At 33.1% G+C, this 15,965-nt stretch overlaps 1 protein-coding gene and 1 long non-coding RNA gene across 3 annotated transcripts in view; both read left to right on the forward strand.

Annotated features, from left to right (window-relative positions):
- The window catches only part of SEMA3C (semaphorin 3C), a 181,516-nt gene that overhangs the window by 2,732 nt on the left and 162,819 nt on the right, over window positions 1-15,965 (forward strand). The window lies entirely within an intron of this gene.
- Window positions 6-15,965, forward strand: part of LOC135362118 (uncharacterized) — a 67,609-nt gene continuing 51,649 nt past the window's right edge. Inside the window, exon 1 of the long non-coding RNA XR_010406553.1 lies at window positions 6-15,417. This is a non-coding gene — a long non-coding RNA (uncharacterized LOC135362118). The remainder of the gene's footprint in view (window positions 15,418-15,965) is intronic.

Raw genomic sequence — 15,965 nt, forward strand, 5'->3', positions numbered from 1 at the left:
TAAGAAAGTTGATAAATACTCTGGGGAAAATGTCATTTGAAGTCTTCTTTAAAATTTCACATCCAGATCCAAGCATTAATGATAAATTAAAGATAGTAAAATATCATCAACTATTGATTAATCTTGAAAATATTTACTGGACTGTTTTTTTGGATGGCATGGCTATTTTAAATTATTGGTTCATAGACAAAAGCCCTCTATTGCATTTGTTTATGAAAATGCTTGAAGTATATTCTGCACATTTTGAAGTATCTTCTTACTAGCCACCTGGTGTTTGAGAAACACCCTCTATATGCTAATCCTCATCAGAGAAGTCTGTGAAGGTTTAATTACTTAAAATTTTTGTTAATAAATTTTGGTCTTAGCCTCCAAGCTGGTTTCTCCATATGTTGTTCTAATGGTGCTTCTTCCATGTCCAAAAGGAGTTCCTGAGATTGGCAAAATCTCCTAATTAATTGAAAAGGATCTAAAAGAATAGTTGGAAATATGTTTTCGATTGCTGTTGTGTACAAATGTTATCTTCAGAAGCTTAGGAAAATGGATGTGATTTCAAATTTGCACAAACGTAAAAGGTGTAAGGCCCTCTGAGGATGTTTTGCCAAATGTATGCATGAGCTTTAATGTAGGTGGGTCAAACAACTTACAGATGGATGACTTTGGTCAATCCATGCTAATTGGACAAGAATAAGAAATGGATCAAGAAGATCATCTTGCCAATCGGGGTTATTTGTATTTTTATTACTTCTTTCAACTTACTTTTTGCATAAACCTTAGTATCATTGAGCATATTTTCATTTTACTTGAGAAACAGTATACTCTCAGACCTTTCTATAGCAGAATGTCTTTGAAATGCTTTATTATCTTGAATTTCGAATAGCAGGATGACTGACACTTACCAGTCAAATGGATATCTTTTTTTTTCCTTTCCTTCTTAAGTCACCAAGGGCTTTCCCCAAGGTTATCATAAGCACTGAAAGAGCTTTATTTAGAACATAAAGTGTGTGAACTTCTAATTGCTTCCTTAGCTTCTAAGCCAGGCATTCTCCCTTAAAACCCATGGCTGTTCAGTTAAGTTGTAAAGAAAGGAAAAAAACAGACCCTTGGAAGTGTCTTTTTTTTTTAATTACCATAACATCTTTTCTTTCAAGTTGAGAACTAGGAAATATCTAATGAAATGAAAAATAAAGGCACTAGGTAGTAGTACAATTTGTCTCCTCTTTTCTATATTTCTCTCAATATATGTAGGAAGATGGAGTGGTCTCATAGATCAGTTATCTAAACCTGTTCAAGTACATCAAAACTAACCAAACTTTTTTTTTTGACCCAAACTTAACTCAAAATGTGTAATTTTTTTTTTTTTAAGATTTTATTTATTTATTTGACAAAGAGAGAGAGTTAGTGAGAGCAGGAACACAAGTGGGGGAGTGGGAGAGGGAGAAGCAGGCTTCCCGCCGAGCAGGGAGCCCGATGCGGGGCTCGATCTCAGGACCCTGGGATCATGACCTGAGCCGAAGGCAGATGCTTAACGACTGAGCCACCCAGGCGCCCCTCAAAATGTGTAAATTTTAAAAACAAGTGTGTCCCAGAGATAATCCATCAAGTCCATTATTCGAAGACTTCACAGTTTATCTTTTTCCTTTTTTTTTTTTTTTTTAAAGATTTTATTTATTTGACAGAGAGAGAGGGAACACAAGCGAGGGGAGCAGGAGAGGGAGAAGCAGGCTTCCCGCGGAGCAGGGAGCCCAATGCGGGGCTTGATCCCAGGACCCTGGGATCATGACCTGGGCCAAAGGCAGACGCTTAACGACTGAGCCACCCAGGCGCCCCCACAGTTTATCTTTTATAGAGGAAATTAAGTAGTATAAATTTTTAAAACCAAACTTCAGTACTAAGTGGGACAGTAACTGCTATGTATAGAGTGACTAGAAGTTATGATGGGCTTTTTAAAATACTCCATGTCTAATGCTGTCAAACTCAAACAGATTCTTGCAGGATAAGACTTACCTTAATTTATAACGTATGTAGAATATAGCATGATAAGATAAGCTATTGATCTGAGAGTTCTATGGTATTTTGTTCTTTCTAGGAAATAATCAGACAGGCAGAATATCACTTAATTTGTTTTAAAGAGATCTATCAACAGGGAGAACAAATAATGAAATTCCATAATTTCTAAATTAATACAAAAAATTCCTACAGTGAACTATATTTTAGGCATAGTATCAGAAAAAATACCTTCGACAAAAACAGTTGTTAAAATGTATAAATTTTAATCATTAATACATAGTCATTTTCTTAAGAGATGTAACAGTATATTTGTTTCAGATGCCTTTCCCGAATTTATTTAAAGTTTCTCATTGATTTTATGATGACTTTTCTCTGTATCACAATGAATAAGTAACTACATTTCTTGCAAAATTATTTAGTCTTGACATTAAAATATAGAACTTTGTACAGGGTTGACACATATATGAATATATATTAATTAAAATATGTATGATATATACTTTCTTTCTTTTATTTCAAAATTTCTATCACTATTTTTCAGCCAAAACTTATGAGTTGGAAAATGATTCTGAGGAAATTCAAATAATATCAGGTTACATCACACAGAAGTCATTTGCATCTTTATATTCTCTCATAATTACCTTGCCTCCTGACTCTCTTGTCTTGAATTCTTTTCCTTCACTATTACTTGGTCTTCTGCCAGTCTCTTTCTGGATGGGACTTCAGAAGAATCCCCTCAGTCTTGTCTTACAGTCCAATTAACAATCAAAGTCAATTTAAAAATGTGTGAAACAAGAGATCTCTTTTCCCATCCAAGTTTTATCCCTCCTTCTTGTGGTAGAATGATGGAGTGATAACATTGGGAAACAATGATTTACAGATTTGCCTTCCCTATTGATCTCTAGTGCAAGGTCAACCAGATGGTCATGTGTCCTATGGGAGAATGCACTTCAGATGTTATTAATTAGTTACATTTGTACAAGCTAAATCTTGCAGGTTAAAGAACTGTGATTCCTATTAGATACTACATTTTGTAATTGTTACCATTCTAATTTTATGCCAAATAGCTTTTCAAATAAATATAAAGTTCATGCAAAGACTTTTTGATTTAGTTGAATTTTTACTGAAAAAAAAAAATCCAGTAGTTTGACAGATTCACATATCATAGCATTTTTGTCATTGTATTTTTTTCCTCAGAACATCTTTGGAATCTATAAGGGTCATAAGGAAAGTCAAGGCTACTTATGTACGATAGACAAATTTGTTTTGCTTGTTCATATACAAGGGAAACCATTGTTGAAATGATTTTGCCTTTATCCAGTAGGGATTTTAGAATGTAGTATTTTACAAAGCCGGAATAAATACTGTATAATTTGATAAAAGGTTTCAGTTGCATGTCATTTTACAAAAAGTTTTTGAGCTTGAGAAAAATGGAAATATTGTCTATATTTTAGAAGATATAAAATGTGATTCTGAGTTAAATGTGTTAAGTATTGTTTCTGTTTTAAAATGAGGTATATTCTTATAATAAGATTACTTTTTCACTTAGTAATTCAGATTGTTAATCTAAGATATTCAATTTATTGACATGAGGTTGTCTATAATACTACCTTACTATCCTCACTATGTCTGTAGGATCTGTAGTAATGTTCTTTACTTCATTTATGAAATTGAAAATTTGTGTCTACTTCCTTTATGTTCCATGCAGAGATCAGTTTTTTCCTTTTTATTGATCTGTTAAAATAATCAGCTTTTGGTTTTGTTTTTATTATTATTATTCTGTTTAATATTTCTTTGGTATATGCTCTAAAATGAAATTGTCTTATTTCTTCTTGCTTTGTGTTTAATTTGCTCTTCTTTTTGGAAATTCTTAACATGGAAACATAGGTCACTGATTTGAGAACTTTTTTTCTAATATAACCAGTTATGCTACAAATTTCCCTTGAAACGGTGTGTAGCAGTGCTCCACATATTTTGATAAAATGTGTTCTGATTTTCAGTCAGTTCAAAATGTCTTCTAATTGCTCCCCTTATTTTTTCTTTTAATCACAAGTTATTTAGAAATATGTTGTATAATTTGAAGATATTTGTGTATCTTTTATTTATCTTTCTGTTGTAGGTCTTTGTTTCAGTCTCTTGTTGTCAAAGAACATACATAATATGCTTCAGGTTCTCTAAAAACTATTAAAACTCATTTTATGGCACTGACTATAGCCTATATAGAAAATAATGTATATTCTGCTTTTGTCACATGGAATGTTTTATTAATGCCAGTTAGATTCAATCAGTTGATGGTTTGCAATGTTTTCTATATTCTTACTGATTTTCTCTCTAGTTGTTCTTTCAATTACTGACAGAAGAAATTGAACTCCCCATCTATAATTATGGATTTGCCTATTTCTCTTTTCAAAGAGGTCTATCAAGTTTTACTTCATGTTTTTGAATTTCTGTTATTAGATACTGGCATATCTCTGATTATTCCTGGTAATAATTAGAGTTCTAAAATATATTTTTGTCTTTATGTAACATTTCTGTCTTTCTGTATAATGAAAAATACCAACAAAATTTTAGTTATAATTAAGTGGGAAAAATGTTTGTCATGATTCTAATGGCCTCTGGAAAGTTTTTATTAAAATATTAGGAAATATGTTTAAACATATATTTTTGATGTTTGTGAAAGTATGAACATTTGATTGGCAGTGTAGTGTTATGAGAACAGCATTTACATGGATTATCAGGATTTTCAAACTTTGGTCCCTCACTAATTAACCCTGAAACTTCGTTAGGGCCTCAGTTCTCCCAACCAGTTAAAAAATTTGGAGGCTAACTTAATTCTAAGACCTCTTACTAATTAAATTTGATGTTTAAGCTTAGTTTTGCTTTATAATATCATCTCCTTTGAGAAAGTCTTCTACAATAACTCCTTTCAGTGCTTTCAAAAACATTTTATGAGAAGGACCTGGGCAAGGGAAAGAACAAAACTAAACAAACAATTTTTAAAAATTCATGGATTTTGAAGTCCTACAGAGGTGGTTTTAAATCATAGTTGCCTGCTACTTTCTGGGGATGCTACATTGGGGTAGTTACCTAATCTTCCTAATCCAGAATTTTATCATCTGTAAAATGGGAATAACACATAGAACTTTTTGAAAATGAAATGAATTAAGTTTGTAAAATGTGTTGTGTAGTATATAGTGTGTATCTTATGAAAATGCACAAAGACTTGTATTAGAGTTAGTATTTATAAATTCCTTTAGGGTAAAATTATGGTCTTCTTTTGTACCGTAATTACTTCCACTCCACTTAGTGTAGAGACTGCCATTTGTTATTGTTCAATAAATGTTGAATTAATATACATTTTGATACTTCTTAACCACTATAACTCCCCAACTGATAGAGCCTCAGTACACTACAACAGTGCTTCAGTGAATCTTGTTAATTTAAAACAATGAGAGTTACTAGGTAGAATGCGAAATTTCTTCATCATAGCATTAAGATACAAATACCATGAGAGAAGAATTTTTGTTAATTTTTGCACAGATAGTTTTATACTCATATCCTGGTACATAGCTGATGGTCAAATGTTTTCTATCTACTTCCAAACTTGTCCCACATTATACACTAGAGATTCAAAGTAGTCTGGGAATTCAACTTTTATATTTACTCTTTCCAGTTAATTCTCAAATCTCTTTATCTGTTTTCTTCCCTAAAAGACATTTCATCTCTATAAATTTTAGATGTTTTCTTCCAGAGAGTTTTTTGTGTGTTTTGATTGGAAGCCTAGTTTTCTATATTAAAGGGAAGAGACCTCATACATACATAGCCTTCCACAGTGCCTTGACTGGTGACCTGTCAGGGATGTTGCCTTAGCATGTCTAGATATGTCTAGACTTTTAAAGTAATGCACAACTGCATTATTTTTTTAAGATTCTATTTTTTAAAAGTCCAATTTTTCATGATAAACTTAATAAGAACCCTACCTACTTAGTTTACTTCTTATGATGATCATGGCATAGTTCATGGCTTGAAATTGTAGACAACTATTTGCCACTCTTGGGACATTTAAGAGTACCATAAAACCTCAGGAATGTGGAGGGCGTGTAGGATAATTTCTGATCCACTTCTGTATCATGATATGAAATATATCTGTATAAATACACCCATAAAATAAAATACAAATATAAATATATCCATATAAATACCAAATATAGGTTATATGAATACTCCTAAAGTAATGGCTGTTAAATAGTATATTAGATTTTTTCCCCTTTTCCTTTGATGAATACATTGAAATTTATTCAGGAATATTTGGTCTTTGGAATACCTTTTGTGTACAGAAATTAATAGATCCTAAAGTCAATATTTTAATTGAGACTTATTTATTGAACCAGTTGATCTTACATGAGCTAATGAGTGTTATTAAGTTACTGAAATAGCAAAATTTCTTGCTTGTTTATGTTTAAGATTGGATATCAGCTGTTCAGGAGTTAAGTTGCCCAAAATTACACAGTAGTTCCACCTCTGTCTGTTACCATAAAGGCAGTAATTCAGCCATGTACATATTTTATCTCTCCAGTACAAAACTCTAAGATATCAGACATTGTTTTTTTTTTTTAAGTAAACCTGGTAAATATTGGATTATCATTTATATTTGCATGTTTTTAGATCTAGAAACATAATATCCTGAAATAAAGAGATGGGATGCCCCACATCTCTCATCACTTTTCTCTTAAATAAAGAAGGCTGGGACACACACACACGCACGCACAACAAACAAAACAAAATAAAATAAAGAAGTAGGATGCACTCAATATCCCATAGACTTCAAAAAGCCTGAATATCATTTTACTGAAGAGGCAGCAGTCTGGCTCTACTTCAAATTTTCCTTTGGCTCAAAACTCATAAGTTATCAAGGTGGCCACAGAACTATATAAAGCACTTATAAAGCTCTGAAAACTCAAAAATAAATTCAAATTCACCGATAGTTAGATGCATGGCAGAAAAGCCGATTATTTGTGATTGCTGTTAATTCTTTGCTTGTGTTCACTAGAACAGTAAAGAGTCCCTACTACTAAACTGCCCCCCACTCCACTGAAGCCTGTGACTAATTGCCTTAAACTCAAAAGGAAAATGACAATTAAAAGATTAAAACTTTATAAAAATGTCTGCTATTTGGATACACTTTTCCTTAGCTTATATTTGCCAGTTTCCGACTCAGGGTTGACTTTTACATTTACATGTTCATAGCACTGGCTTAAAAACATAAAAATTTCAGCTTGAGTTCTATTGGGAAACAAGTATATGAAGTGTAGAGACTAAGCTTGTATAGGATTATCAGTTCTTTCAGTGATTTACTTTGTGATTCTTTTTTGCCTTCTTTCAGTGCTCAATTTTCATTAATAAAATTGTCAGAGACTCCAGGTCATCAATAGTATATAAGTGAAAGATGATGGAATTTTACAAAACATCTTTTATCTTTTAATATCTGCCTCATTTGACAAGAAGCTTAATTAAACAACAAATAAAAGGACCCCTGTGAACTAGTGAGCTAAACCCGAAAGCTGATGAATTGTTGTTGGACAATAAACTCAAAATAATAAATTGTCTCTTTATGAACTCTGGTAGCATTAACATTACAAGGCACATTTGTTGAAAACAGTTTGTCTTATGGTTGCCCAAGAGATAAAAATAAAGCCAATTGTTCTTGATTTCTCCATTAATCTTGGAGAATGCTCATGGAGAATGCTACTGAATTTTCTGAAATATTTAGTTTTTGGGAAAACTTGTGTTAATGTGGTTTGTTTTAATTCCCCTCCTGATAGTTTCATTTAAATGTCAATTAAACATCTTTAATAACACCTGCATGTTTAATAAAATCAAACTCAACAAGGAATGCTGCTGTGAGTGAGAAACTGCATTCTTTCCCCTGGGAGAGTGTTTTTGAAATCAGGAAGGGATTGATGAATTGTGAGTAGGACATCACCTAAATCATAAAGTTTTAAGTAGAGTAGCACTAAATTTGTGATATAAAGAGCAAGTTAAAACTGTTATAAATACAATGAGGACAGAAGATGAGAGGAAATTGCTAAGAAATTTTGTATGTCTGTTTTTCCCTGTAATATTTATTGGTATAGGATTCTAGTAGTCAAAATAAAATGAAATCTCTTTCATAGCCTTGAATTAGGGAAGTTTTAAGTAGTGCAAAGAATGTCCCTTGAGAAGTATTAGGATAGAAATACGTTACAATGATGTGTTCTTTTACAAATTTTTAGAAAAAAGTTGAAAACTCTTATTTTCCTGTCATAAAAAAGTAATTCTCACCCTCCGTGAGTTTTGTCAGATTCCAGTAAGCTTAGTTCTGTCGCCAAAAGATGATGCTGTGATGTTAAGCTATTTCTAAAGGTACAAGGTTCCTGCAACTACAAAGATAGGATGCTCCAGTGATAACAAAATTAAAAGAGTGAGCTTTTGTGCTATGTTTATTCAGTCATCTGACCAAAGCAATTCCCTAAAAAAGTGTGTCCTATTCCATGATTATCGATAGATATGTGTAAACAATTATGATCGAACTCTCTGTTGAATGAAGATAGCTCAAGTGATGCTAGATGGCTTAACTAATGTTATTGAAGTATAATTGATACACAATATTATATTAACTTCAGGTGTACAACATAGTGATTCAATAATCCTATACATTACTTATTGCTCACCATGATAAATGTAGTCACCATTTGTCACCATAAAACGTAATTACAGTATTATTTATTATACTCCCTATGCTGTACTTTTCATCTCTGTAACTTGTTTATTTTATAACTAGAATTTTGTACCTCTTAATCTCCTTCACCTGTTTTGCTCATCCCCCCACCTTCCTCCTCTCTGGCAATCACCGGTTCTCTGTATTTATGAGTCTATCTCTGTTTTTTGTTTGTTTGATCATTTATTTTGTTTTATAGATTCCATATGTAAGTGAAATAATATGGTATTTGTCTTTTCTGACTTATTTGACTTAACATAATGCCCTCTAAGTCTATTCATGTTGTTGTAAATGGTAAGATTTCATTCCTTTTTATAGCTAAGTAATATTCCGTTGTGTGTGTATGTTTGCATGTGTGTGTGTCTATACGACATCCTCTTTATCCTTTCAATTATTGATGGACACTTAGGTAGCTTCCGTATTTTGGCTATTGCAAATAATGTTGCAGTAAACATAGGGGTGCGTGTATCTTTTCGAATTAGTGTTTTTGTTCTCTTTGGCTAAATATCCAGAAGTGGAATTCCTGGGTCATATGGTATTTCTAGTTTTAATTTTTTGATGACCCTCCATACTGTCTTCCCTAGTGGCTGTGCCAATTACAGTCCCACCAGCAGTGCATGAGGGTTCCCTTTTCTTCACATCCTTGCCAACAGCTGTTACTTCTTGTCTTTTTGATACTAGCCATTCTGACTGGTATAAGGTAATAGCTCATTGTGATTTTGGTTTGTGTTTCTGTGATGATTAAGTAATGTTGAGCATTTGTCGTGTGTCTCTTGGCCATCTGTATGTCTTTGGAGAAATGTCTATCCAGGTCCTCTGCTCATTTTTTATTGGATTTTTTTTTTTTTTTTTTTTGGTGTTGAGTTGTATGAGTTCTTTATACATTTTGGATATTAAGCTCTTATTGGATACGTCATCTGCAAACATATTCTCCCATTCAGTAGATTGCCTTTCCATTTTGTTGATGGTTTCCTTCATTGTGCAAAAGATTTTGGGTTTGATACGGCCCTCATTGTTTATTTTTGCTTTTGTTTCCCTGCCTGAGGAGAAAGATCCAGAAAAATACTGTTAAAATTGATGTCCAGGAGATTACTGCCCATGGTTTCTTCTAGGGATTCTATGGTGTCAGGTCTCACATCTAGTCCTTAATCCATTTTGAGTTTATTTTTGTATATGGTATAAGATAACAGTCCAATGTCATTCTTTTGCATGTGACTTTCTAGTTTTCCCAACACCATTTATTGAAGATATTGTCTTTTCCCCATTGTATAGTCTTGCTTCCTTTGCACAGATTATTTGGTGCTGTAAGTATGGGTTTATTTCTATACTCTCTGTCCTGTTCCATTGATTTACATGTCTGTTTTTATGCCAATACCATATTGTCTGTTTTGAAATCTGGTTTGTGATACCTTCAGTTTTATTCTTCCTTTTCAAGACTTCTCTGGTTATTCAGGGTCTTTTGTGGTTCCATACAAATTTTAGGATTATTTGTTCTAGTTCTGTGAAAAATACTATTGGTATTTGATAAGGGATTACATTGAATCTGTAGATTGCTTTAAATAGCTTATTTTAAATTTGTTCACATGTTGATCCAATATTATGTTATTCACATATGTAGATTAAAAGTGTATGTTACATACCTTTCTTTGCAATTTTGATTTTGAAGAATATACCTAGAACTAAAGATATGCATTTTTCCATTCTTTGTAGACTTTGTCTTCTGTTTTTCCAAAATACTTTTGATAATTTATTTGTATTTATTATACTAATCACTAACATTAATACTGCCTTTGTGCCAGGCATTATTTTTAATTCTGTAAACAACACTGTGAATTAAGCACTATTTTTATCCTCATAAAATGAAGAATCCAAGAAAGTAACTTGCCTGAGGTCACAGGGATGGAAAAGGACACACACACACAAAAAAAACCACATCAGTCAGACTCCAGAGCCAGAGCCATTTTGGTAGATGATGCTAGAAATAGTTTTAAGACTCACAAAATCACAATGAAACTAACTTTATCATGTTAAAGGTGTCACAATAGACTTCTGCTTTTTCCCTTAGAATATCATTCCTTCCTGAAAATAAAGGAAATAAAATTCATTCTCTATACCATCCCTAATTATCTCTTCAGTTTTGGATTCATCAAGGTGAGGATGAGGGAATTACTCCTGTGGAACATGTTTCTTTCATTGCAGTAGGTAAGGTCTCCCTTTGTGGCTATGGGAGCAAGTCTGAGCTCAGACAAAGGATAACTATAGGGAAATTTATTATTCATTCCCTTCAGCTCACTGTGCAAATTTATCAGAGGAGTGTCTTATAAGTTCAATAGAGCCTACATTTTCTCTTAAAAATAATTCAAACGTTCTTTTTTATGGATACCATTGCAGCATCCACTAAGGAGAGCACTGAGATATGCTCAATTTTTCCATTTCCTAAATATCTTTTATATGACAAGATATAAAAAAAAACTATCATTTTGGTTTTAGTTCCATTACTGTCAAAAATAAAAGCATTGAGAAAGAGAACTGTAAGCTTTGGGCAATTTCCAGCACTCTTTTGCCTTCTGCACTTTCATTTATATGTTCCTGAGGATCACAGTTGTTAATGAAAACAAATTTAAAAGCAAGGAACAGAAAAGTTAGACATTTTCTGCCGCAGAGTATGAGTTGGCAAGAAGGGCACATAAAAGGCAGAGCTGAGTGCTGAGCCGTGTGCTATTTTAGGGCAGTGCTCGCCCTGAAACAATGTGCTGAGATGTAAAAAGATGGCAAGTTCATCCTGCATTTCCAAGGTGCATGCTTCTCCAAAACGATCATTTCAACCTTCCCTCCTTATTCAGTGGGAATTAACTGCCCTTGAGAACTCAGTTGTGAAATGTTACTGTTGCAGAGTGCTTTTCACTTTTTGGAGATTTCCACTTGTTATGTCATTTATTACAGAATGCCTATGAAGTAGTTAGGCATGAAAGCCCAGAGGGGTAAGGACCTCCAGCCCGATGGTGGCAGAGGCACAACTAGAGGAAATGGCATAAGAAGAGAAACATTAATTATTAGCTGTGCTTGTCGAGAATTCTGCAAATGTATATTGTAAAATCTTCAGAAATACCAAGCCGTTAATAGGAATTTTAACAGATTTGCCTCATGTGATTTGCTTCCCAAAGTATGTGTAACATGGTACCTTTAACAGTCCCTAAATTTTCAATTAACTACTTCTTTTTTTTTAGCAATAATTTGTGGATTATTATGTCAAAATTTAAATATATTTAACACTATATTAGAAATGTTTTTGAATTCTCTTTGGAAAGAATGAGGCTATACATAAATATCAAAAATTCATATTTTTATTTGTGTCTAATTCATGTTAAGTTAATGAACATACTGCCTTTCCCAAATTACAACTCCCATAGTCAAGAGTTTTGATTGTTGTGCTGTGTACATCAGGATACCATTTTCCTCTTTGTCAACCCCTGGAATAGAGTATTCTACTCTTTCCATTTATGTATTACCTTAGAAGGAAAAAAAATCATTAAAGTAATCTCATGTCCTAGTTTGAAGTGATGTCAGTGAAAATGCCTGATATTCTTGCCTTTCTCAATTTTAGCAGTTGCTAGCATTTAAGATTCTTGATTAAAAAGTGTGAAATATTCTACCTAATTAATTCCTAATTTGCTACCCCACTGAAACCAGAGTTTGAATGTAAGATTGTTCGTATTTAATCTTCTATATAATGTAACGGCTAATGTCAAGTCTCTAGTCTCTGTGGACTTGATATACCAAAGAATTCAAAGCAATATAATTTTGCAACAGATAATTGCTATTCCTCTAGGAGGAGGGTCAGACTGCTGATCTCATCAAAACAACAAAACAAAACACCTTGATTCTCTGCAGGAGTAATAGCACTAAAGAAGCAATTGCTAAATTCTTTCATGAAAAACATCTTATTTCCTTATCATGGCGTTTCACTTTCTAAAGATAGAATCAGTTATGGAGAGGGGATGTATATCTGAGTAAAAATAAATGTACTATCTATATACACACATACATGTGTACACATACCCTGTGAGTAAAGATCTGTTGTGTTTCACTACCGATTAGGTCTGTCCTGAGTATACTGACTTGTAAATGCACAAAACAAAAGTTGAAAAGTTAGGGAAAAAGCTATTGTATTCCTGGTATCGTCTTTAATGTATTATTTATGTTTTCTTATGTTCGAGTTTCAAATACCGCAAATTTATATTCATATAGTAATTGGTGATTAGCTTGGCAAACACTTTAGTTCTTAACATATTACTGCAACCCAGATGTACGTAGAGTAACAGCTCAGTGCAAGTGAGCTGAGGCGCAGAGCAAGAAACTGTAGTGTCTTTGAGCCTTGCCTCCTTCCCATTACTGATGGTTAGTCATGGTGAGAACAAAGGGACTTGCTGAACCTGTCAGAAGGAGGTAATCCATTGTTACTACAGATAACATGAACAGGAACCTCAAGGGAATGAATTGGGCAAATCGTATGGGACGACACCGCAAATACCTAAATTTGTTCCCTACGCTTGCTGCTTTTACAGCCAGTGAAGTCTTGCAGCCCAAGTTGCTCATGTTACTCTAGTTAGCATGAATTGCCAAGGAGTTAGCAGATTTCCAATTATAGCATATGAAACATAATCTTTATGTGCTTTGTTTTCTAAAATCTTCATTTCAGAAAATTTAGATTAGAAAAGACCTCTTCTCTTCTGTAAACAGACATCATTTTGTACAAACTGTATGAGGTGTACCAAGCTGGTGCTTCATTCATTACTGAAATTTGATAGTGGACACAAGTCTGAAGATTTTAAGACTACTAGCAAAATTAGAAACCGAGAGTAAAGGGAGTCCAATACCCTGATATTCCTGACCTTCCTTATTTGGCTCAGGTAGAAGGGGGTATGTGTGGCCACCGTCCTCTCAAGTGTTAGAGACCATTACAGGTAAAAAAACAATTCCAACAGAACTGCCATTCTTAACACAGGGACCTTTTGTTTAATGAAAAGTGAATAACACCAAAGTGATTATAAAATGGACTTGTATAAACTAAATAACATTTGTATTGAATTTCTTTATGAAATTAGAGTTTGTCTCTAGGTATACAAATCATTCAATAGACTGGCTTGAAAAACTTTCAATAAAGAAACTTAAGAATGATGACCAGGCATGTAAAAATTCTGATAATATGATGCAGTGAATATTTTGGAGCTCTTTTTATAACTTTCCAACCTCTTAAATACACACTAGTTGTTATAATTCAAGCAAAAACAAAATCTCATAACTTATTGGACTTATTGGATAATTTATTTTGGATCAGTTGCCAGTAAGAGCCTTAAACATTCTCTAAACATTATCAACCTGGCTCTGTATTTACACGTAACTGTTATTAGTAATAATGATGCAAACAGTGGGAAGCAATTGGAGTCTCATTGGTATCATATACAAATCTGGGTATAAATAGAAGCCCTCTTTCTTGCATCAAAAGCTTCCAACTTTTGCTGGTCCATCCAGCTAGATTGTTGCTACATAAATTCAGACTCATGAGCTATTTTTTTTTCTTCCCTGAACAGTAATGCTCACAACATTCCAAGAGACCAGAACATTAAGCTGGAATAAAACAATGAGTGTATTGTCATCATCAAAAGGAACATTTTGAATTTTATTAGAAGAAACCAATTAAGATGTTATTTTCAAGCACAGGGCTTGGCATGGCTTCAGAAAGTTACTTCCTGGAATCGGGCAGGGGTTTAGCTGGCACAGAGAGATCTTTAGCTTAACGTCTTGACAGCTTTAATGCACATGCAACTGGAATTTTTTTTCTTTAAGCTGATTCTCTTAAAAGCATGCTTCCTGCCACTGTTCAACATAATTGCATCAATTCCATTTTCCATTAGTACTCAAAACCTGCTGATATGACTGGAGTTGTAAAACCTTTGTGTGAAAATCTAATTATGCATCATTTTTTTTTTCTGGACGATCTTATAATGCATATGTTGTATGCAGTTGTATGTTTTTTATTTTGATATTTAAAGTAGGATAAGCAAAGAGATCTTTATGCCAGTATTATATATTTTGGTTATTCATTTAATTGTATCAACAATAGTGGTGTAAACAATTTTCTATTACAGGAGGAAAAGAACATTCAATAGGCTATATTTTGTTGAAGAAGAAAGAGCACTTATATGTGTATTAATAAAATATGCTCATTTCAGATGAAAGGAAAGGATTGCTTCTCTCCTCATTTATGTCTGTAATAGCTATATCTCTTATCATTTATTTTCAGCAGTTTGCCTTTATAGAATCTTGTATGATCATCTGCATTGGTTTAGCTCATCTCATATCTGTCTACTTTTCTGATATGTATTTGACACTTTTCTATACATATAGTTATGTGTAGACATTTCAGATATTACATTAGAAATTTAAAGTATAAAATACACTCATCTGGCAGTTTATCACCTTGCGTTTGTTTTCCTCATGTCCCCTCTTTCGTTTTTCTTCTTCTTTAATTGAAGTGAGAAAAAGATTGTCAAGGTTAACCTGAAATTATTCACAAAATGGTGAAAGCCTCAAAGCCCAGGTGCTGATGGAATGTGTAGCAGGAACGGAGTTAAAGGTGGCCTAGAGTTAAGGTGTGTCATTTATTTATGCTTTGGAAATGAAATTCAGTGTCCTCAGCACTTAGGTGAAATGATCTTTAAAACAAATAACCATCTTTGGTTTCCAATTTTTACAATAAATTTTTGATAGTAAAATAGAGTTTTAAAATATTTTCTAAAATTGCTTTTGGGTAAAAAAAATATATTGGATTTTTTTATAACTAAAGATAAATTTGATGAGGTCCTTTAATAGCTTAGATCTCTTTCGAGGTATACAAGTATCTTTATTAATTGCCAACAGTACAGATTTTGTTCACCCTAAAGTGAAAGCTGAGAAATCTGGTTAGAATGGATTGTTGACAAATTATGGGTCAATATGAGAAAAAGCTTTTAGGCTTTTATAAACACTGGTGTGTCCATCTGTTTCTTACTCCTTTGTTCCCCATCCTCCCTACTTGAGATAGATTCCATTAATAAATCATTTAAATTAAAAAAAAAAAAAAGACCCAAAGAACTGCATTGAATTCCAGGAATATTTTAGAGTGCCCACCTTGTGCAATGTTGTGTGCTACCTCTTTCAG

The sequence above is a fragment of the Mirounga angustirostris genome, unplaced genomic scaffold (genome assembly GCF_029215605.1).
Source record: "Mirounga angustirostris isolate CCGP_5_RB_7025 unplaced genomic scaffold, mMirAng1.0.hap1 SCAF_12, whole genome shotgun sequence".
Lineage (NCBI taxonomy): Eukaryota > Metazoa > Chordata > Mammalia > Carnivora > Phocidae > Mirounga > Mirounga angustirostris.